Source organism: Mauremys mutica, chromosome 24 (genome assembly GCF_020497125.1).
Source record: "Mauremys mutica isolate MM-2020 ecotype Southern chromosome 24, ASM2049712v1, whole genome shotgun sequence".
Lineage (NCBI taxonomy): Eukaryota > Metazoa > Chordata > Testudines > Geoemydidae > Mauremys > Mauremys mutica.
This window is the reverse complement of record NC_059095.1, coordinates 13,048,925-13,072,212: the sequence shown is the minus strand read 5'-3', so window position 1 is coordinate 13,072,212 and position 23,288 is coordinate 13,048,925. Positions and strand designations below refer to the sequence as shown.

The 23,288-nt window shown below is 50.0% G+C and overlaps 1 protein-coding gene across 1 annotated transcript in view; it reads right to left on the bottom strand.

Annotated features, from left to right (window-relative positions):
* The window catches only part of TJP3 (tight junction protein 3), a 52,977-nt gene extending 37,533 nt beyond the window's left edge, over window positions 1-15,444 (bottom strand). The window contains exon 1 of the mRNA XM_044998587.1: window positions 15,333-15,444. The gene's annotated coding sequence lies outside the window, so the exon portion shown is untranslated. The remainder of the gene's footprint in view (window positions 1-15,332) is intronic.
* Between the last annotated feature and the right edge of the window lie 7,844 nt (window positions 15,445-23,288).

Sequence of the window (23,288 nt, the reverse complement as noted above, 5' to 3'; positions counted from 1 at the left end):
CACACCATCCTCCAGATCGTTAATGAAGATATTGAATAAAACCGGCCCCAGCACCGATCCTTGGGGCACCCCACTTGATACCGGCTGCCAACTAGACATGTAACCATTGATCACTATGCGTTGAGCCCGACCATCTAGCCAGTTTTCTATCCACCTTACCGTCCATTCATCCAGCCCATACTTCTTTAACTTGCTGGCAAGAATACTGTGGGAGACTGTATCAAAAGCTTTGCTAAAGTCCAGAAATAGCACATCCACTGCTTAAAAATGGAGAAAAGACTCCCCTTTTGTCTGTCTGTGGTTGTTCTCGCGGGGAGAGGCGGACAGGGCAGAGCTCTGCTGTAAGAAGCTTGGGCCAGGTATGAAAAATCATCAGTATCATACCTAGAAATGACTCATCTAAAACCCCAGCTATGTAAGTAGACCAGGAAATGTCTAGGAAGATGCAATTAGGTTTGTCCCTTTTATTTCGTTATGGCTTGTGGATTCCTCTGTGCTACCCCCAGGTGCTTTTGTTCTGCTTGTAACCTTTCGGCTGGACCTCAAGAAAGCGATTCTTGGTGCTTAATTCAGATTTCCCTTTCCCCCACCTCCCTTTCTCAGCTCTTCCTGGGGGGTGGGGGTGAAAGGGTTTGAGGGTACCCCACAGGAAGGAATTCCCAAGTGCGCCTTCCTGTGTTCTCAAAGGGTTTCTGCACTTGGGTGGTGGCAGCATCTACCATTCCAAGGTCAGGGAGAAGTTGTAACCTTGGGAGTTTAATACAAGCCTGGAGTGGCCAGTATTAATTTTTAGAGCCCTTGCAGGCCCCAACTTCTGCACTCAAAGTGCCAGAGTAGGGAATCAGCCTTGACATGGTGGCAGTGGTGGGATCATTTTGAACCAGAAGCACAGACATCAGGATTTTAAAAGGACACATTTTTCCTTTTGGCAGCCGGCAAAGCCAGAGAGGTTTTTCTTCTTCTTTCCTTTGCTGGAAGAGGGGGACCAGGTATGCAAAGGGTTCAGCCTGCAAAGCCAGGGAGTCCAACAAGCAGTTAATTTTTTTTCTAGCTTTATGGCAACAAAATAGCTGGGCTAGAGTAGGGCAGCCCTGTGCACAAGGTTGAGGTCAGGCACCAAAACCCTAGAGCAACCAGTCTTCCCAAAGCAGCATGTGTGACGAAGTGGGACTGTTCTTAATGTTTCCTCTGAATACTGTGTGGGTGCCTCAGTTTCCCCTGTGCATTTCTTAAGTCTCTAGGTGGTGGGATAAAGGCCAGGGAGCATAAATCACTGACACTCTGTCTCCTGGCAACAAATGGCCAGGGCCCTTCCCCCCTGCAAGGAAATAGCTAAAGGTGAACAAAGAGGTCAGGTGACCTTCTGGCCCGGGAAAGAGACAAAGCCCAGAGAGGAGGGGCTGGAGGGGTTTCAGTTTGGGGCTGGCTGGGGACGAGGAGTGAAGGGCAGACGTGGGGGTCTGGCTCACTGCCCCCCAGAATGGACCCGGCTGCGGGGTCCCATTCTCTGTACCTACAAGCTCTGTTTTAGACTGTGTTCCTATCATCAAATAAACCTCTGTGTTACTGGCTGGCTGAGAGTCACGTCTGACTGCGAAGTGGGGGTGCAGGACCCTCTGGCTTCCCCAGGACCCCGCCTGGGGCAGACTCGCTGTGGGAAGCGCATGGAGGGGCAGAGGATGCTGAATGCTCCAAGGAGAGACCTAGGAGGTGAAGCCGTGTGAGCTTCTTGCCCTGGAGACAGTCTGCTCTGAGGGAGAGGAGGCTCCCCAAAGTCCTGTCTGGCTTTGAGGGGAGCAGTTCCAGAGCAGCGCCCGGGGACTCCATGACAGCATGCCATGGAGAAGACAGACCCAGATCAGGCCCAGACATCCAGCTCCATGACAGAAATGCAGGGAGGGGATGGGGGACCGGAGATTTTTCTAAGTTGATCAGCAGACCCAGGGTTTTAAAAGTTGACTGAGTGAGAGAAAGATTGGACAGTACCCGAGGCCTGGATCAGTCTTTGACTAGCCAGTCATCCAGGTAAGGGTAGACTTGTACTCAGAGCCTCCGCAGGAAAGCAGCTACCATTGTCGTACCTTTTGTGAAAGCCCAATAAGCTGCTGCCAGGCCAAAAGGCAGTGCAGTGACCAGGTGACAAGAGTGCTTCTCTACAAATCTGAGATACTTGCTGTGACCTTGATAAATCACCACATGACAGTAGGTGGCTTGAGTTGAGGATCCAGGGAGGGATAATGGAAGCCAGGGTGGTCATGTAGAACTGTATCTTTTGGAGATAGCTGCTGAGCTGGTGCAGATCTAAAATTGGTCTGAGACCTCCCTTTGCTGCGGTTAGGATATAAGGGGAATAGAGCCCCTTCCCTCTGAGACACAGCATTACCTCCTCTATGGCTCCTACCTAAAGGAGAGAATGAACCCCTTGGAAGCGGAACTCCTCGTGAGAGTGGTCCCTGGGCAGGCATTGATGAAGAAGCAGGAGGAGATGGTGGTTTGCGTTTATAGCCCCTATCTGACAAGGAGCAGGAGCAGAGTAATGGTGGGTCTGCTGTGGGCAGGGCAGGAATATACAACCCCAAAGACTATAAAAATCGCCCTAGAATCCTTCAACCCCTGGAGCTTAGAGTCTATTTGCTTCCCAGAAAAACAAGGACCCTTCGGGGGGAGGGGGGGTGCAAGTCTTGAATGTTTGTTGGTCCACATGTGGAAGCCCTGAGGATGGCAGCCAAGACCTCCTGTACCTAGAAGCCACAGTCTTGGCAGCTGAGTCCGCCACATCTGGTCCAGGCCGCCGTGGCGTGTGAAGGCAGGGGCCGCTCAAGCCGCTCTGATGGGTACCATTGAGGGGGAAATTTCCAGTGACTGTGTGCAGCGATGTACATGTGCAATCACTCAGTCTTGTTTTGCAACTGCATTACATATTGATCCACTGTAACCCCTAGCTCCTTTCCAGCAGTACGACCCCCTAGCCAATTACTCCCCAGTGTGAAGCCGGGCATTTGATTTTTCCCCCTCCTAAGTGAAGTACTTTGCACTTGTCTTTACTGAATTTCAGATGAATCCTCCAATTTGTCAAGGTCATTTGAATTCTAACTCCAAAGTGCTAGCAACCCCCTAGCTTGGTGTCACCCACATATTTTATAAGCATATTCTCCACTCCATTATCCAAGTCATTAATAAAAATACTCAGTAGTAGTACAGGCTCTGGCAGGGAGTTAGGGTGTGGGAGGGTGTTCCAACCTGGGGCAGGGAGTTGAGGTGCGGACTCTGGCTGGGCAGCGCTTACCTCAGGCAGCTCCCGGAAGAAACCGGCACATCCAGTTCCTAGGCCAAGTGGCACAGGGGCTCCTATAGACACCGCCCCCCAGCTCCGACTGGCTGCACTTCCTGGCCAATGGGAGCTGCGAAGCTGGCACTCAGGGCACAAGCAGCGTGCGGAGTCCCCTATGGCCGCCCCTGCGCCTAGGAGCTGGACATACCGGCCGCTTGCAGGAGCCACATGGAGCCAGGGCAGGCAGGGTGCCTGCCTTAGCCCCGCTGCACCACTGACTGGACTTTTGGCTACCCAGTCAGCAGTGCTGACCAGAGCCGCCAGGGTCTCTTTTTGACCAGGAATTCTGGTCAAAAACCAGACACCTGGCAACCCGATTAGTGACCCCAAGGGTTTGTTGCACACAGCAGCTAGGCCGGGATAAGATTTGGTGGCATAGTGCTACCAAAGCAAAACAAAACATGTTTCAGAGGAGTGCCTTCACACTGTGCTGCTTATCAGGGGCGGCTCTAGGCATTTTGCCACCCCAAGCACGGCAGGCAGGCTGCCTTCGGCGGCTTGCCTGAGGACCCTCCGCAGGCAAGCCGCCAAAGGCAGCCTGCCTGCCACCCTCGCGGCGACCGGCAGAGCACCCCCCGCGGCTTGCCGCCCCAAGCACGCGCTTGGCGTGCTGGTGCCTGGAGCCGCCCCTGCTGCTTGTGCTGATGCATGTCACAATGCTGGTGTCCGCACAGCAGCAGGCTGTATTGCTAGAAGCAAGTGCACTGAGGGAAGGCGTCCCAGTGTTCTCCACACTGCCTGAAGGGAAATGTTCATTGTGCATTGTAGGGATATGCTCTGGTGTCATAGGGGACTATGGGATCACAGGCCCAGAATTCCCTTTGATCTGTCCCATGGGTCACCTCCCTGCTACCCCATGCTGCAAAGATGGATGAGGGACAGTGGAATGCCGCGCTCCAGTCGGATGTCTGGATCCTGTTGTACTGGGAAGGACACAGCAGGCAATGGCCTCAGCAGAGGATGCACTCGGTTGCTGAGGTCTAACAAATGAGGAGTTTCACCAAGTGCCCTGAAGGTGGCAGGACGTGGCTTGAGGCAGATCTCTGGCGGGAATTGATTCCACAGCCAAAGCCCTCCAGAAAGTGTCCGCCAGGCAGCGTGCTCACTGAATGCAGCTGCTGCAGTAGAGTGCAGAGTCAGCTAGAGACTGTTTCAGAGACAGCGAGGTGTGGACCACTGAGGGCCAGATCCTTGAAATGTGCCTGGAATTGGCTGCCAATCATTGTAGAGTGCAGCACATTGGTATGATGGATACCCTGCCTGTCTCGCAGCTTCTGGATTAGCTCTGTTCCTCCGATTCTGGATGCACTCATTAGTATAGGGGAGAACTGGGTATGAACTACATTCCCAGTACTACAATTCCAGTGCTTGGGGATCGGTGGAACTGGACAGGCCTCTGAACACAATTCCTCACAGAAGGGCCAGATCAAAAGCATTGTCAGAGATCAGAAAAGCAACTGCCAAGAAATGGTCCATTCATGTAGATGGTTCTCACTGGACACCAGAGGGAGATGTAACCTAGGCAGATGCAGGTTGCTTGGGCTCTGAAGCAGCCCACATGGAATCCCTAAACATTGTCCCCTAAAACCAATCATCCAACCCCCTGAAATACTGTGCTTGACTACTGAAACCCCCAAGATTCCCCTCTAGCTCTGCATTTTCCTCTCCGAATCTGAAAGCACAAAAAACAACCACCCCACGGGAGATCTGCCTGATCAGCTTCTTCAAACAAAATGGCGCCTGAGCCTGATGGAAAGCAGCTGATGGCTGTACTCCAGCAGATGGCCGCAGACACAGTTGAAATTAACTCTATAGCTTCCACCCTGCGACCAGCAAGGCAGATTCAGAGAGCACACCGAGCTCTTTCCAGATGAAGGGCTGATGGACAACACAGAATTTCTGAAGTGGAAGATGATTTCAAGGAGAACAAGTTACAGGTTATGAAGAATTTTAATGATATCAAGACTATTAAGACCAAGCTAGTGGATTTAGAAAGCCACTCAAAATGACATAGCAGCAAGACTGTGGGTCTCCCTGAGGGAACAGAGAAAGGTAAAGCCTCTGAATTTGTCCTTAAACTGCTAACTAAGTTGTTGGTTCTGGCAGTAGAGTTTTGGTTTGACGCAGAACAGGCACACTAGGCTCTTGCCTTCAAGCCTGCTCCAGAACGTCAGCCTAGAGCATTGATTGTGACGTTCCTGATGTTTAGCAACAACAAGGAGCTTATATTGCAGAAATCCAGAGGGGAAAAAAGGAGCTGTTATGGGGAGAAACAGCAATTAAAATACTGCTCTTTCATGATTATGCCTGTGATGAGGGCAGCCTTTAACCAGGCAAAACTATTAGCCAGGAAGATGGAGTTGAAATATTTTATTAAATTCCCAGCAGTGCTCCATATTAAGAATGGCAAGAAGATAGTATCATTCGATTCCGGGCAGAAGGCAGGAAAATACCTCAAAAATCTGCAAACTTCTCCCTTGCAAGAGGAGAAGACATCTATGGAATGATCAGACAGTATGGAATGTATGTATTGCTCGCTTAGAACTAATATGCGCTAAATACGTTGAAGGGTGCTAGTTGATATTGATATGTTAGTTCCTCTCCCCCCCGCCATTGGGGTTGAAGGGTTATTATCAATTTACTTCCTATTGCCTTAACTCATAGGAAAGGAGCGTCAATGTAAAATCCACCATTTGATTAATTATATATCGTTGTTTTATTAGATGGTGCTTCCTTATGGATTAAGTGTACCAAGGTTCTGTTGGTAATAGGTAAGGCTACGATTTAATCATGGGTATTTTTAGTAAAAGTCACAGACAGGTCACGGGCAATAACCAAAAAAATTCACAGCCCGTGACCTGTCCATGATTTGTACTATAAATACCCCTGACTAAATCTTGGCTGGGAGCCCACTGCTTTAGGAGGCTCCCAAGGGGTTTGGGGGTTGCTCCTCTGGGGGAACGCCAGCGGCACCTGCTGCTGGGGGGCCAGCCACCTGCCGCTTCTCTGCCTGCCTCTGGGACCACTGCCAGGGGCCACCATGCTGCAGCTGCTCCCACCACCCTCAGGACCACTGCTCAGGTAGTCTCCGGGGCCAGCTGCCTGGGGCCGCCCGAGCAGCAGCAGGTGTGGCTGGCTGCAGGGCTACCAAAGGCTTGGGTGACCCTGGGGTCAGCCACACCAGAAGTCATGGAGGTTGCAGAAAGTAATGGAATCCATGATTTCTGCGACCTCCGTGACAGAAACGGAGCCCTAGTAAGAGGCGATTACTGTAGTTGTAACGTTTGGGCTGTGAGGATCTCCAAGTTTCACCTGCTCTGGACATCCACTCTGGCTGCCAAGTGTATAGTTCTGGCCTGTTTAAAAAGATTCTTCTTTTTGACTGTATAATACTCTCTCCACTCGCTTTTCTGCTTTGTTTTTTCACTTATTTAATTCCTCTTTCAGCCCCCCTCTGGTTACCCTCCCATGCTGGGAATTTCCTTCTCACTCCTGTAGAATATGTCCTATGAAGCGACGCCTGACCCCTGGATTAGATCACTTTGGCTGCTTAGCTATGCAAGAGCTGTGTGATGGTCAGGAAAATTTGTAATTTCATATTTATTCACAAAGCCACACAGTTTTATCTGGTATATTTTAGAAATGAAGCTCTGGTCATTAAATGTGTCTCCTGGAATATAAAACAGTTTAATAACCCTACAGAAAGAAAAACAAAAACCAAAACAAACCACATACTCAATGCTTAAAAAAAAAAAAAAAAAAAGTTCCAGGAGACATCTGACAGAACTTGCGTAGGCCTCTCAGTTTCTAGTTGTTTTAATTCTAAAGCCAGGCGTGTTGCTATACCCATACATAAAAAGTTGAACGTTAATATTCTGAGCACAAGGTCTGAAATTGCGGCAGATTTACTGTCCACAAGGCTGAAATTAGCAATTCTATAATCATCCCTGGCAATCTCTATGGGCCAAACCAGAATGATCCCAAATTTTTGATGAGTATAAATGAAAAGGGCCATTGTCCTATTATTATAGCTGGATACTAATTAAACTCTAGACCCAGTCCTTGATAAATCTTCTCTGTCTCCGTAATAAAGACTCATCAGGTACTTCATACATATCTGACTTAGGTTTCCAAGATGTGTGGAAATTGGGTGATCCCATAGTCAGAGTTTTTTTAAATAGTTTTTTCTCCTGCTGCTCATTCAAACTGGATTTTAGTGTCACAGGACTTGATCAATTCTGTCTCTGATTGTGGCATTGGTACCATTGTTATATCTGACCATGCTGCTATACATGCATCTTTGAGGCCTCCAGGGTAGGCACACCCAACGAAAATGTGGAGACTAAAGACCTCTCTGCTGTGTGATCCATCACTTGTTAACTCTCTCTAGCAGGAGTTGAGCGGTTCATCAGCTGCACTTTGGGAAGCTTTTAAAGTCTTCATCAGAGGTTGTATCATCTCTTATGCCACCATTAAAAAGAAACTGAGAACACACAAAATTGATACCCTGGAGGATGAAATTGAGGCTTTGGATAAAGACAGTGCTTCTCCCTCTGGAGAGGAGCTCAGAACCCTCAATCTAAGACTTGGGTGGGCAAACTACGGCCTGCGGACAACATCCAGCCTGCCAGCTGATTTAATCCGGCCCTTGTGCTCATGCTGGGGAGCGGGGTCAGGGGCTTGCCCCGCTCCAGCCGGGGAGCAGGGTCGGGGGCCACTCCGCATGGCTCTCAGGAAGCATAGGCATGCCCCACAAGCACCTTCCCCTCAGCTCCCATTGGCTGAGTACTGTGGCCAATGGGAACTGCAGAGGCGGTGCCTGCAGATGGGGCAGCGTGCAGAGCCGCGCCTCCGCATAGGAGCTGGAGGAGGGACATGCTGCTGCTTCTGGGAGCTGCTTGAGGCAAGTGCCAACTGGAGACTGCACCCCTGAGCCCCTCGTGCGCCCCCACCCAGTCCCTCTCCCACCCTCTGAACCCCTCAATCCCAGCCTAGAGCACCCTCCCGAACCCCAAACTTCTCATCCTCAGCCCCACCCCAGAGCCTGCACCCCCAGCCGGAGCCCTCACACCCTCCCATACCCCAATCCCTTGCCACTGCCCAGAGTCCCCTCCTGCACTCTAAACTGCTCATTTCAGGCCCTACCCCAGAGCCCACACCCCCAGCCAGAATCCTCACTGCCTCCTGCACCCCAACCCCAATTTCATGAGCTTTCATGGCCTGCCATACAATTTCCATACCCAGATGGAAAAAGCTTGCCCACCCCTAATCTAAAACATGAAATCAACAAACATCTGTCCCAAAAGGCTGAGTTTGCTGTAATCTGTTTGAAGCAAAACTTCTGGGAATTTGGCAAGCTGTTGGCATATAGACTTAAGCAAAAAGCTAACCAAAAGAAGATTGCTACTATCACAAATAGCAACAATAAATTATACACAACAGTCAGATATTAAAAGAATTTCAACAGTTTTATGTAGCTGATGAGTGCATCAGTACAGATAACCTCGATAACTTTTTAGTGGGCTGTCTCTGCCACAGATCTCTGACTCTCCGAAGGAACTTTTAGATGCTTCTCTAGAAATCACAGAACTGACTCAGGCTAGAACAGAAATAAAGAGTTGAAAGAGTCCCAGTGCAGATGGGTTCCCAACTGAATTTTACAAAACGTTATCTGAAACGTTAACACCTAGATTATGGAATATGTTCAGTGAGGCCAAGGATGAGCTAACCCTCCCACCTACTCTTAAAGGAGCTGTAATTTCTGTTATTCCTAACCTGGGAAAGACCTTGAACTATATAGTAATTACAGGCCAATTTCTTTAATCAATTGTGATGCTAAAATGTTAGCTAAAGTTCTTGCTGTATGAGAGAATTTGTCCAAGCCCATATTATACACATAAATCAGGTAGGTTTACTTATAATAAACTTGGCTCAGATAATTTGCATCGACTGATTGATATTATTGCCACTTTGAGAGAGTCTAAAACTCTTTGGTGTGTAAAGAAATGACAGCTAAAAGGCCTTGGACTGCATAGTCTGAGACTAATCTTTTTCCTGCGTTAGCAAAATTTGAATTTGGTGACCCATGTATGTCTTGGATTAATCTTTTATACTTTAACCTGACTGCCAGGGTTGTTACCAATGGTTTTATTTCCACCCCATTTCCATTACAGAGTGATCTGAGGCCTGGCTACCCCCTTCTTCCTCTTCTGTTTGATTTAGCTCTAAAAACTTTAGCCATTGCCATCCGAGCGAATCACCATATTCACGGGATCAAGGTGGGCCGAAAAAGAGCACAAAATTAGGCTCTATGTTGTGGATGATGCTCTTGTATTCGTGTCTAAGCCTGAGGTTACCATTCCTAACCTTCTAACCACTATTAATAAGTTTGGATTCCTCAGGACATAAAATTAATTAGGGGAAAATCAGAAATCTTAGGCATTAACAAATATGCCCACAGAGGCCTTTCCTCAAATTGGGAATTTCAAGGGCAATCATCTTCTATGCGATATTTAAGAATACCAATTCTCAAAGTTATTCCAGACATCCCCAAGATAAATATAGATCCAATTAATGCCCAAGTGGCTGATCATTTAGGGAGATAGTGTGTTAACCCTCAGTTTGTTTGTTGGATAAAATATACTGACAATCAACGTCCTTCCCAGAATTTTATCTCCAATTCCTCAAACTCATTTTAAGAAAATTCAATAATATTTTCAGAATGTTCCTTTGGGGTGCAGGTAAGAAACCTAGATTGGCTCTGAACAAATTACAGCTCCCCCTATCTCTGTGAGGATTTCATTTCCCCAACTTGGAAAATGATCATATCTCCTTTTTGTTAAGCCTGGCATCTTTGTGACTGTTGGATATGACCACACAGACCCTACCCCAGGTTCAGACTCAACAAGAATTGGTATCCTCTCCCCCACTTTCAAGCATTGTAGGATCAAGTTATTATAGATTTGATGGCTCCAGAGCTCCCAAAATAGCATTTGTGAGGCAAGCTTGGTCAAACTTAGCTAAAACATTCCACTTCCCCCCCCTGTTTTTCCATGTAGATGTAGTAATCTACTCTGGAGCAATCCTATCCTTAAAATCAGCAGCAAAACTCTGCTGTGGAGGGATTGGATGGCCACAGGAATTATGACTGTGTCACAGCTAACAGACAATGATAAATTTAAACCATTTGTAGATCTTCAGCAACAATTTGGCATGCTCTGCTCCGTAGCATGGAAATCTCTTCAGTTAAAGCATTAACTTGTTCATATATTTGCACTGGATGCATTGAGAGATCCAGAACATTTTGAAGGAAACACCCTGGATTTTCTCAGCCAGTGGTATCCTTCTATGATTGTCTGGTCCAAAGAACTCTGCCAAAGATTGCTAATTTGAGAGTTGCTTGGGACAGAAATTTGGATACAGAGCTAGCTCTGGCCCAGTGGAACACAACTTTATCTAATGTTTAAAATGCAACTATAGACCTGAGACTACAGTTTATTCACCAAAAGACACTGTTTTGAATATAGTTGTCCTCACATAGGCTCATGGTAATGGATCTCATAAATGCTGACCACTGTTGGAAATGTAACTCCCTTGGGGTTACATTAGCTCATGTTTTGGGAGTGCCTCGTATCAAGAATTTCTGGTATGAGGTGGGTCAAAGAACCAATTTGATATTGGATGCTAAATTGGAGCCTTCCCCCTTAAATTTCATTCTTGTATATATTCCTGATACATGGAGATTACCTGGTAACAAGGCTGCATGGTTCCTGATTGCTAAAAAGTTAATCCTGCAAAAATGGTCAGTCCCCACCAAATATTGACGCCTGGCTCATGATACAGCTGACCTCACAGCTAATGAACAACTGGCACTGCAGAAAGGGGTTGCCCGAAAAATTCAAAGCAATTTGGAATGACTCTTTAAGAGGTCTATGATTAATGTCAACTCTAACCATAGATATGTTACTTCCCCGCTTTTATCCTAACTGGCTTTACTTTTGTATTATGATGGATCTGGTATATTTACTGTATTTGGAAAACTGAATACAAAATTATAAATAAAAAACCAACCAACAAGATGGTTCTCATTGCCTGCATGAAAATCCAGAGGCAGGTTCCTGGGAGAAGAGCCATGGATGAGACGTGCATGCAATCAGTCACAGGTGGTGCCAGGGTGAGAAACACGATCAGACAGGTCAACAAAAAGGACTCCAGTTATTCCGACAGGAGTCAGTCCTGTCTGTATCGGTTATGGATCGTTTAATAATTATCTGGAGTCCCTGCATCTGTTCTGAGCTCACGGGCACCGCACAGGCCTTATCAACTGTCATGATCTGATCACCAGATGGCGCAGTGAGGAGGATCTCAGAGACACTTCATTTCTAGGGAGCCCTGGGGATTTTCTGCCCAGGCCCTACACAAGTATTTCATTTCTATTCTAGTCTCTGCCATCAAGACATGATGCCCTGTTTGCTTCAAGGACTTTTCATAGAATCCATGGCCAGAATGGACCATTGTGACCATCTAGTCGGATCTCCTGTATAACACAGGCCAGAGAATTGCCCCCAAAATAATTCCTAGCAAGAAAAATATCCAGTCTTGATTCTCAGTAATGGAGAATCCACCATGCGTCTTGGTAAATTGTACCAATGGTTAATCACCATCTAACTGTTTACGCCTTATTTCCAGTCTGAATAGGTCTAGCTTCAATTTCCAGCCGCTGAAATGCTCTGTCCCCAGGTCGGGTATGCACACAAGATACAAAAACACAGACAGGGAAATTGAGGCACAGAGCAGGTTTCACATGTTTATGGCAGAGCCAAAGCTAGAACCCGACCACCCAGTCCGGCACATTAGCCACAAAGCCAGTTTTCTCCCTGATTTTGTCAGTGGGAACATTCCCTAGTGTTTGGTATTCTGTGGGGCCACATTGCTTAGGGCAACCGGCAGGGGGCATTTTTGTTTTGGTTGCTACTCTTCAGCAGAGCTTTTATTTCCACACTGCAAGAGCCCTGCTGCGCTAGCCATCACCGGGTGCGCGATGGCACGTCTACCTGGGGAGAGACGCACAGGGAAGCAGCCAGCTTGGGTACCAATTTATACAGAAGCCCGACTTCAAAAGAAACACGCCCCAGAACGTTCGGACTAAAAGCTCTAGATCCCAGCTGTGCAGTTCTGTCCATCACAAAGCCACAAGCCTTCTCAGTGGGGGCGCCAACCGCTTGGAAAGCCAAGTGTGCAAAAAGGAGAGGGACCAATTAAGGGAGGGGGCAGCTGCACTCTAGACAGAATGATCTTTTCACAGACAGTCACAAAGGCAGCATTGTCTGGTGGTTAGAGCAGGAGCCTGGGGGGGGTCAGGACTCCTGCACTAGTTCTGTCTCTGCCCGTGACCTTGGGCGAGTATCTCCCACCCTGTAAAATGGGGCGGGGAGGCTTTGTAAAGCACTGGATCATCAGAGAGAGGAGCCATAGTGTTTAAAACCAAAAAGGCAGGTGCAGGCAGGGCCAGATCCTAGGAGGCTGGGCCCTGCATGCCTCTGTTGTAACCCCAGCGTAGGGCCATAGAGAGGACTGCAGACACGCTCCTGGGCTAGGAGTGCAGGAATTCCCCAGAATCCCCTCACCTTATGGGGAACTGGGCCCTCCCTGGCTGTGGCTGGGGGAGGGCTGGAACCAGAAAGCAATGCAGTGGGGAGTGGCACAGAGAAGGATTGCCTAGTGACTGAGCCCAGCTGCCAAGACACCTGCTGAAGCAGATGCAATCAGCAGGCTCCTAGCCTAGCGCTGAACTGGCTGCAGTCTTTGACCCGAAACTCCTCTGCAGGGCGGGACAGTGGGAGTTAAAACAGGCTAGTTTCAATGGCAGCAGGGAGGCAATCTGAGCCATCCAGAATTCTCCAACCTGCTACATTGCTCCTGACCTTGGGCAGTTTCTATTGCCCCTAGCCCCAGTCTCTCCTTTACTGGCTGCCAAGCACAGGGAGCTCTGAGAGGCCTGGTGCAGAGAGAAACCCAGTGGGTTTGAGGAAGGAGGCCCAGAGGGGACCGTGCATGCAGTCCCCAGGAAAGGACTCTCTGCTATCACTGCACATGACAGCATCCAAGGGAGGAGGCTACACTCCAATTGCTAGCTCTAGTAAGAGCAAGTTCACCTCAAAGCACTCCCACCACCCCTAACTAATGACCTGCAGCCCCCCTCCGCTAGTCCAGCCTTGGCCTCCCCATCCCTGCTTGGGAACAGATCTGCAGCCCCTCCCCTGCAATTCCCCTTGATCCCCCACCCCGCACTCTGATGAGCAAGATCACAGGAGCAATTCGAGTGCCTGCACAAGTTTGCCTCGCCTGGTGGATGGAGTTTTGCTCCACCCTTGGGGCACTGAAGCACTAACCAGCGGTGGCGCCCGTGCTAAGGGAGAAAAAGACACCCAAGCAAACAGCCAGAGAAGCTGGTTTGGCAGGTTTCATTGCAGAAACCACCCCCACCCTCTCAGCCTGCTAAATCAAGCAGCATCTCGAGAGCACTGACCACAGCCTGGCCTGGCTCGGGTGCTGGAGCAGTTTGTATGGGGGGGCTGAGAGCCATTGAACCGACCTGTAAACCCCATCTGTGATGGAACCACTCCAAGCCAGGGGGGTCAGCAGCCGCCTCCCCCACAGCACCCCTATGGGCCTGACTCCCACTGCAGCCCAGGGCACAGGGCTCCTAGAGACGGGAGGGGCCAGCACCACCCAGTATTGTCACTGAGCCCAGCCCCAGTCCCACCCTGACAGCTCACAGTGCAAACAGTGGTGGGGAAACGAGAGGCCGGGAGGATCTGGTCTCGGAGCCTCTCTTAAAAACCATCCATTCCCGGTGCCTTTCCCGCCAGGCTCCGAGTTAGGCCCCAGCAGGCCGTGAGGGCTCCACACTGAGCAGGGAGCTTGCCGCTTGCTTTGTATACAGAGCAAGGGGCACACTACAAACCCCTGTCTGTCCTGTCCTACTGCCCAGCAGAGATGTGCCTGAACAAACATGCACTTTTCCCCAGGGCTTCAATTCAGCTCAGGTCTCATCTACGCTACCTATGAGAACCGTGGTATAATCAGATCCTCTGACTTCGTTTTATCTGCAGCACAGATTTGGCCCTGCGAGCCTATCCTGTCACATACGCAGATTTGGCTCTAAATTACACCTGTGTAAATCCAGAGTAACTCCTGGATCATTCGCTGCATAAAGCTGCCTATAATTTCTTTAAACTTGTTTTTCGCCAAAGCGCCTTTGTTGTCTGCAGCTCACCTACTAATGCCTCCCTCTGCTCAGCAACATGCTTCAGGGTCATCAGCGAGACTGTTTACATCCAAGCAAGCTGTTTTGTGGCTACAGCAAAGAGCTGTTTGCTTCACTGCCCAGGGCAGGGGAGGCCCCCTGAGACACACCAATGTGGTGGAGGTTAGATGAGGAACCTGTGAAGTCAGACTTTGGGGAAGTCAGCCTAACGCTTCAGAGCTCAGATCTGAAATAAAATCACTTAACGCCCCCAGCATTTCAAGTCTCAGCTTCCAGGCTCTGGGCTCAGCCCTTGCTAATCATTAGCTATGGCCAGTGACTTAGCGCTGACAGGAGTGAAAGGTGAGTTTCCTTTACAAAATTGCCATTAGAGATGGGTTCCAATTGCAAAATTCAGTTCCAGAGCTGCCCTCCCTCAGGTTAGCACCTGGAGTCTGATTCTTTAGGCAGCCCCTATAAAAGTCAATAGGAATTTTTTTTAACATTGCACCCCCTGTTCCAGGGGAGCGCTGGGTACTTTCAGACACACCCAGCGCAGCAGGGTCTGAAAGGCACGTCTATCGCCTCTCCTGGCTTCCAGGGAGGTGTGCTGACAAAATGGGGAAGCCTGTCCTTTTTGAGTTGAAAAAGTAGGTTGTTTTTCAGCTCTGTGCCAGCCTGGAGGAATTCCCTCTCCCTCCACCACAGCCCAGTTAAATCAGAGCCACGGGTCCCACCACATTAAACACTCACCTTGGGGGCGTGCGAGGTGTTTGCTCCTCAAAGACACAGAAATTCACTGGGATTCAGCCACACATAGAGACGACTCCCTGGTGCTCCCCTACCAGGAAGAAGACAACTCTCCACTCCCCAGGTAGAGCCTGCTTTAAATATGCAGCAGCAGATTTCATTTCAGGGCGGCTCGCTTAACCCTTTGTGGGCCAGAAACTGGAAGGCAGAGGGCAAAAGAAAAGGTAACCTTTGGGAAACGGGACTTGGGCAGCTATGCTGCATGTAAACACACAGGAAGACAGAGCAGGCCAGAAAATACTCTTATAGCTGGGGGAACCCTAAAAAATTACTGGGGAGGAGGAGAGACAAAGGACCTGGGGATTACAGTGGACGAGAAGCTGGATATGAGTCAGCAGTGTGCCCTTGTTGCCAAGATAGTCAACGGCATATTGGGCTCTATAAGTAGGGGCATTGCCAGCAGATCGAGGGACGTGATTATTCGCCTCTATTCGGCACTGGTGAGGCCACACCTGGAGTATTGCGTCCAGTTTTGGGGCCCCCACTACAGAAGGGATGTGGACAAATTGGAGCGAGTCCAGTGGAGGTCAATGAAAATGATCAGGGGGCTGGGGCACATGACTTACAAGGAGAGGCTGAGGGAACTGGGGTTATTTATTCTGCAGAAGAGAAGAGTGAGGGGAGATTTGATAGCAGCCTTCAGCTACCTGAAGGGGGGTTCCAAAGAGGATGGAGCTCGGCTGTTCTTAGTGGTGGCAGAAGACAGAACAAGGAGCAATGGTCTCAAGTCGCAGTGGGGGAGGTCTAGGTTGGATATTAGGAAAAACTCTCACTAGGAGGGTGGTGAAGCACTGGGATGGGTTCCCTAGGGAGGTGGTAGAATCTCCTTCCTTAGAGGTTTTTAAGGCCTGGCTTGACAAAGCCCTGGCTGGGGTGATTTAGTTGGGATTGGCCCTGCTTTGAGCAGGGAGTGGGACTAGATGACTCCTGAGGTCTCTTCCAACCCTGAGATTCTATGATTCTAAGCCTCTGTATTGCAAGGCGATGGGGCTGATCTAAAACAGCCTTGCACATTTCTTTCTCACGCTCCCCCGCTCACCTGGGAGGTGAGTTTCTTCCTTAGCACCTCCCTAGCAAGGACAGGTGAGGGGCTGGGTGCTTGGGATGGGAAACTGGCATGGCACTTTTGCAAGGGGGAATCAAACAGCTCTTTCCTCCCTAGCCTGCTACGACTCTGGGGTTTTGAGGGCACCTTCCCACCTGCATTAGTACCACAAGCCTCTGGCCAAGGTGGGCAAGATGGATCTCCATCAGCCAGAGGGGTTGCTATTGAGCAGTGAGCGTCTCCCCCCCCCCCCCCGGGCCTCTCTCTTCTGCAGCACCCGCAGCACCAGGGAGCAAAAGAGGGGGGCATTCTCTCCCCTGTGCTGACTGGCTGCTAGCTCCAATCCCCACCTGCCCTGCCTGCTCCATCCCTCGACTCCCCGACCATCTTCTATGGCCTCGCTCCCTCCCTTGTCTCCTCTAGCAAATCCCCCTGCGCCCGCGAGAGTCCAGCTGAAGGATTAAACAAAACACGCAGTATTAAGTGTCATTTACACCTGTCACTCGGCTCGTCTGTTACCCCCCTTCCCTCCTTGGGGCTGGTCTGTTTCAGGTGGAAACTCTCCAGGGCAGGGACTCTCGTACTCTGGCTGGCCAGTGCCTGGCCCAATGGAGCCCCATCCTCAACTGGCCCTTAGCTGCATAGGTGCTACCATAATACAAACAACAAGAAGAAGAATCGCCCTACTCCACTCTCCCGGGGGCCAATGCAGAACAGTAGCACTAAGCCACGGTGCTGGGCTGCTGGTTTTTCCTCACTGAACTCCATAGAGCAGTGCCTGCCTGCACCAGTGCGGAATTTGGCCCATTTGCTATCCCCAACCAGGCCAACAGTCCATGTCCTGCTGTGTGACCCTAGCGCTGTGGCCAGTGTTTGATGTTATTGAGGAGGCGCAAAAGTCACCTTAGACAGCAGCCTGATTGCGCAATACTGAACAAGGAGAAAAAATCCTTCCCCACCGTCGGCAGCGATCGGCTTCGTTCCATCCCGGCGCGCGAGACAGGATTACGCTATAATCTTAGCCTGCAGGGCCACCCATCTCATCCCTGCTCATGGAACTGTCCAGCGCTTTGTTTGAAATCAAGCATGGCCTAGTGGTGTGATCACAAAACGAGGAGGGAGGAACTTCTCAGCTCTAATCATCTCTCTGACCCGGATTCTCTCTGGGGACCTCTATAGCTCAGCTTCCTGGGCTGTGAGATGGAGATCGTCATATTTTTGTCTGATGGAGGGTGTGAGGATTCATTGGTCAATGTCTGCACAGCACTTTGAAGATGTCAGATGATACAGAAGGCTAAATAGTCTCACTAGCTACAGTGTTTGACTCCACCTGATACAGCTGAATAGGTGTTGTCTTGGGAAATCAGGTTTCCATTGCTTTGAGAATAATGCTGAACTAACACTGTCACTCAGGTGCTGTTTCCTTAAAGCACCAATCCTTCCAAATTATAGACCAACCACCAATGGGCTTTTTCTCTCCCTCCTCAACCCACAGACCAGATCCTTTCTGAGCTGTAGAAATCTCACCTAGCCCCTTACTAATATCAGATGGGTTATTTTTAAACAAGCAGATGATTGCCTAGCAAGTGCAGATCTCCTCCCTGGAGATGCAGATAAAACTGAACAGTGGCAGAGGCAGTTCAACACTGCAAGCACCTGGCTCTCCCTGTGAGGAATCTTTTGACAGTCCCTGTGTAACAGGTAACTTCCACATGCCTTCCCAAATTAAACAAACACAGCTGAACACTGATCTAATACGTTATGCATATCATGGTGACTGATATTAGACAGCACTTTCTATCAGAGGGTCTCACAGCTCTTTATAAAAGTGATTATAATTCCCATTTGACAGATGGAGAAACTGATGAACATATAGGTTAAGTGACCTGGCTATGGTCAAACAGCAAGTCAGTAGCAGAGTCAGGTCTCCTGATTCCCTTCATTTCCCAGACCATGTCTCCCGATTCCCAGTGCATGAATCACTAAATTCCTTCCCTCCCTTAATCAAATCTGTATAATCAAAGAATAACTGAAGGCACAAGACCATAGGGGAGCTTTTCTGACCCAGGTGCCACATTAGCATGCCAGGTAATAGTTACTAAAAAAAAGCTGGGGTGTTCCTATTGTGGATTCTATCCAGGGCCCTGATTCTGCAAACACTCACATGCTTAAGTTCACTACCACAAGTCCTCCCATTGACACCCGTGGAACTACTAACAGCAGTGAAATCAAGCATGTGTGTAAGTCAGTTTTTCTCAAACTATTGTACTGGTGAACCCTTTCACACAGCAAGCCTCTGAGTGCGACCCTCCTCATAAATTAAAAACACTTGTTTATCTATTTAACACCATTCTAAATGCTGGAGGCAAAGCAGGGTTTGGGGTGGAGACTGACAGCTCACAACCCTCTATGTAATAACCTTACAACCCCGGGGGGGTCCTGAGCCCCAGTTTGAGAACCCCTGGTGTAAGTGTTTGTAGGATGGGGGCCTTGAGCTCTAGAGAATAAGGCTGCACTACACCTTACTCTTCCCGGCCCCCAGTTGTACAGAAGGGTTTACAGAACCCCCATCAAGGAATACAGGAGCTAATTGGGACGCACTTAAAAGTTTTATGCTGCTTAGAAACTGACCAAATGATGCAGTGCTCACGCCACCCTAGCCAAGCAAAAACAATGAGGAGTCCTTGTGGCACCTTAGAGACTAACACATTTATTTGGGCGTAAGCTTTTATTGACTAGAACCCACTTCATCAGATCCAAGCCGGGGCTAATGAGACTGAAGAAGGGGCCAATTAACTGGCTAGGCCACAGTGAAGGGAATTTGGTAACCCTGGATTGATGTTGGAGCCCAGCTGAGAAGGAACAGGCAGGGCTGGTACAAAGTCAGGAAGCTGGGAGCAGAAGAGGCTGCAGAGGGAGCCTATAGCTGCTTTCTGGAGATTTGGTTGCATTTGGCTGAATGAGTGATGACAACATTGGCCATTCAGGTGGCGTGTGTAGGGGGTGAGGCCTACACTGAAGAGAAAAGGGGTATTTTTAATGTTAATATCCTGGTAAAGAAAAGGCAGTTGTTGTTTTAACATGGCCTAGCTGGCAAGATAAACCTGTACCCGCTGTTACATTCACAGCATACACACAGAGCTAGAAACAAAACAGAAGTGCTCTTGCTGGAAGGTTGCAACATAACTTTATTTCCTCGACTCCAGAAATCTAATACTCACCAAGCAAACAGAGCTCGTCAAAGCAGGCTGCTCCCTAAGGCAGAGAAGCACAACTCACCCCACCTTGCACCAGACTGGCTCTTGCAGACTCACCGCTGGGAGCCCCCTCATCTGCAAGCAGGAAACCCCTTTGAATTAAAGTGACAACTTATTTTAACAAGTTTTCAATCCACCACACCAGCTAACACATTAAAACCACAACTGCCTTCCTAGTCTTCTCTAGGCTGTTACCATCGGTTAACATGTGTTAAAAACACATCTTCCCCCCTCTAATAATGAAGGCAAGACCGAGAGAAAATAAAATCAGAGGCCCAGGCAGATCTCTACACTAGATGGTGCCGTTGTAAGGGGAAAGGAGATGACCTGCCAGCAGCCTGCCATGAGTTATTGTGAAGTCCTGGGCTCATGAGAGCTGAAAACAGGACATAATGGGTTGGGGAGGCCAGCACTTTCTCAGCCCAGTATCCTGATAGGACAATATTGGAGAAATGGGTCACCACCAGGCAGAAGGGGATTGTTATTACCAGGCAGCTGATAGGATGTTGCATTTATAATGAGCTGCTTTGGGATCATCCTTCCTGCTAACAAGCAGAGTGCCCATCAATTAGATCGGCCAACGATGCCTGGCACTGGCATCCTCATGACTTCCTCACCCCTGGAGGGTACGTCATGTTGCCACCACAGAGAACAAGCACTGGCAGCAGCATGGCCAGCCGGCAGCCTCCCAGCAATGGCAAGTATTGTAAAGAGAGAAAAGGAAGGGAACGTGGAGGGAAAGAGACACACTCTCAATGGACCAACAGCCCCGGTGTAAGGGGGGGACAGTTCTGACTTCAGTGGAGCTGGGTGCACTTACAGCTGGGCTGAGGGACCCAATATTAGGGAGCGGTGGAGAGATGGACAAGGCTGTTGGAACAGAAGGACCCATGGCTGATTCACACTTAAAGGGACCAGAGTCTATTTCCAATCTAGTTGCAGGTTCGGACGGCTCCCTCTCCTACCCCCTTTACAAGCACATCGGCCTGGTTTAGAATGTTTCTCTTCCCTCGACTGCTGTATGGAAAAGCTCCCAATAACAAGAGGAAGTGACGGACTCTCGAGGGGCGGGGGCAGCAACACTGATGAGACACAAAGTACCATCAAATGTACAAAGTGTGGAACTGAGTCGAGTCACACGAACCCCGTGTGGTCCTGCCATGTCCCCCCACTAGAGGGGGTGCTCCTGCACTGGGAGCAGAGAGATTCCATGCAGTGTCCAGCCACGTCCCAGCACTTACAGGGTGGAGGAGTGTAAACATGGGGGACTCACCCCTGCGGCACCTCCTGCTGGTCATCTCCGGGAATTAGCATTTCCAGCTCTGGACGCCTTCTGCAGGCCGGTGCCGCTTGGCCCCCATGTCCCTCCCAGGACCCGGTGCCCCTTGTCTCTGGGGTGCTGCCCCCTAGCAATACCCCCCCAGTCTCAGGGTCTCCCCACCCAGGGGAACCCCCAACCCTCTAGCCCCACTTTGCCTCAGTTGTGGGCTACTGCCAGTCACCATCTAGCCCCCCCTCACTGGGGCAGACTGCAGTGTAAAAGCCACTCATCATAGGCAAAGGGGGTTTGGACCTGCTGCCTCTGCCTACCCATGAGCTGCCCCCTGCAACCCCACTATCTAATGGGCCTTCCACTAGGCCGCAGCCTGGGGGGTTTCCCAACCAGAGCTCCCCAGCTCCCTTGGCCTTCCCCCAGCCCTGCTCCACTCCGCTCCCTGCAGCCAGGTCCCTCCCTTTCAAAGCTAGAGAGAGTCTCTCTCTGGCTTCTGGCCCCAGCCCTCAGCTGGCCCTCATTACACCAGCCTCAGCTGGGGGCCATGCCCCAATCAGGCTGAGGCTGCTTCCCCCATCAACCCAGCTTTTCTCTGCCCCAGCCCTCTCCGGGGCTGCTTTCAGCCCTTCCAGGCAGGAGCGGGTGACCACTCCGCTACAGGGAGCGTGGTGCATGCAGGTGCCTTTGCAAGGTCAGCACATCCCCTATGCAGGGGAGAACCCACCATGTTCTGCCCTGCCATGCCCAGGCACCTGTGTGTGTGCCACCATCTTCCTGATGCCCTGTGCCATCCTGCCACACACTGTGAAATGCGGGTGGGACAGTCATCCCACAGGGTGACCGTTCTGTTGCTCTGAAGCTAGGCCATGTCAGAGTGGTGCTTGGGGAGAAGTGGGCACACAGCTTTGCAGAAGCAGAGCCCCCCTCATGGGGCCCTTACGGGGGAGGGCAGGGGCTCACACTGCCCTTCTTCCTTTTGAGTCAAAATCACCAGAACAATGTAATAGAAAGCTATAGATCTGCCTACACCATCTTCTACTATACACCCCCATGCAATCAACCAGAGTCACCAAGGGCATAGCCAGACAACCCGAACCCTGCCCTCTGCAAAATACCATGAAAATCAGGACGCACCCATCTCCTGGATAAAGAACAATGCCACACTGCCATACTGGAGGCTCCAGTTCAGTGGGCTGGTCAGGGATCAAGCAGGGACTGGGTGTGATGCACGAGAGGTATTCTCCTTGAGAGGAGAAGGGGTGATGTATTTCATAATGTTCAACAGCAACTGCTTTGGCATCCAAGGTGAGACTCATACCTTGTACTTGGTTGAATCAATGATGGTAACAACACAGGACTACTAGATGCACCTGTGTGTCAGGGCAAAGAGGAGGAGAACTCGACCACTAGGTGGTGCTGTTACATGAGAGAAAAAGAAGATGCTGGTACAACTGGTACCAGACCGTAAAGCCTGGGCCCCTGTGGGTTAAGAATAGGAGGGAGAGCGGGGAAGAGGATTGTTTTGGCTCAGTTCCCTAGGAGGGCAGGGTGTAGCCCGAAGGCCACTTTGGCTTTGCCTAGAACAGTGGTCCCCAACCTTTTTCGTCTGGCACCCGCCAGACGACGAGCCGCAGAGGACCGCGGCAGCGGACATGCATCCGCCGAAATGCCGCCAACAAGCGGCAACGTCAAGAGGTGTCGCCGCCGAAATGCCGCTGACAAGCAGCGTTATCCAGAGGCGTCGGTGGTGACGCCGCTGGGTGACGCCGTTTGCTGGCGCCATTTCAGCGGAGGCTTGTCTGCCAGCCAGTACGTGGGTGCACTTAGATGCCCCGGCGGGTGCCATGGTGCCTGCGGGCACTGCGTTGGGGACCCCGGTCTAGAATCTAGACTAGGATTTAAAGGTGCATTGTTAAAATGTGCCTAACCTGTTCTAGCTAACATATTAGAAGTGTAGTATAGGCAAGGTGGTTCTCAACCAGGGGTATGTGTAACCATGGGGATACGCAGAGGTCTGCCAGGGGCAGTCATCTAGAGATTTGCCCAGTTTTACAACAGGCTACATGAAAAGCACTAGTGAAGTCAGTACCAACTAAAATTTCACACAGACACTGACATGTTCATAGTGCTCTTTATGCTATTCAGCGGCTCTCAAGCTGCAGATCTGTTCATAGATTTGCTGGGGCCCAGGCAGAAATCCACACGGGGCTGAAGCCAAAGCCTGAGTTTTTAAGAGAGGTGAAACTTGGGGTACACAAGACAAATCAGACTCTTGAAAGGGGTACAGTGGCCTGGAAAGGTTGAGAACCACTGTTTTAACACAT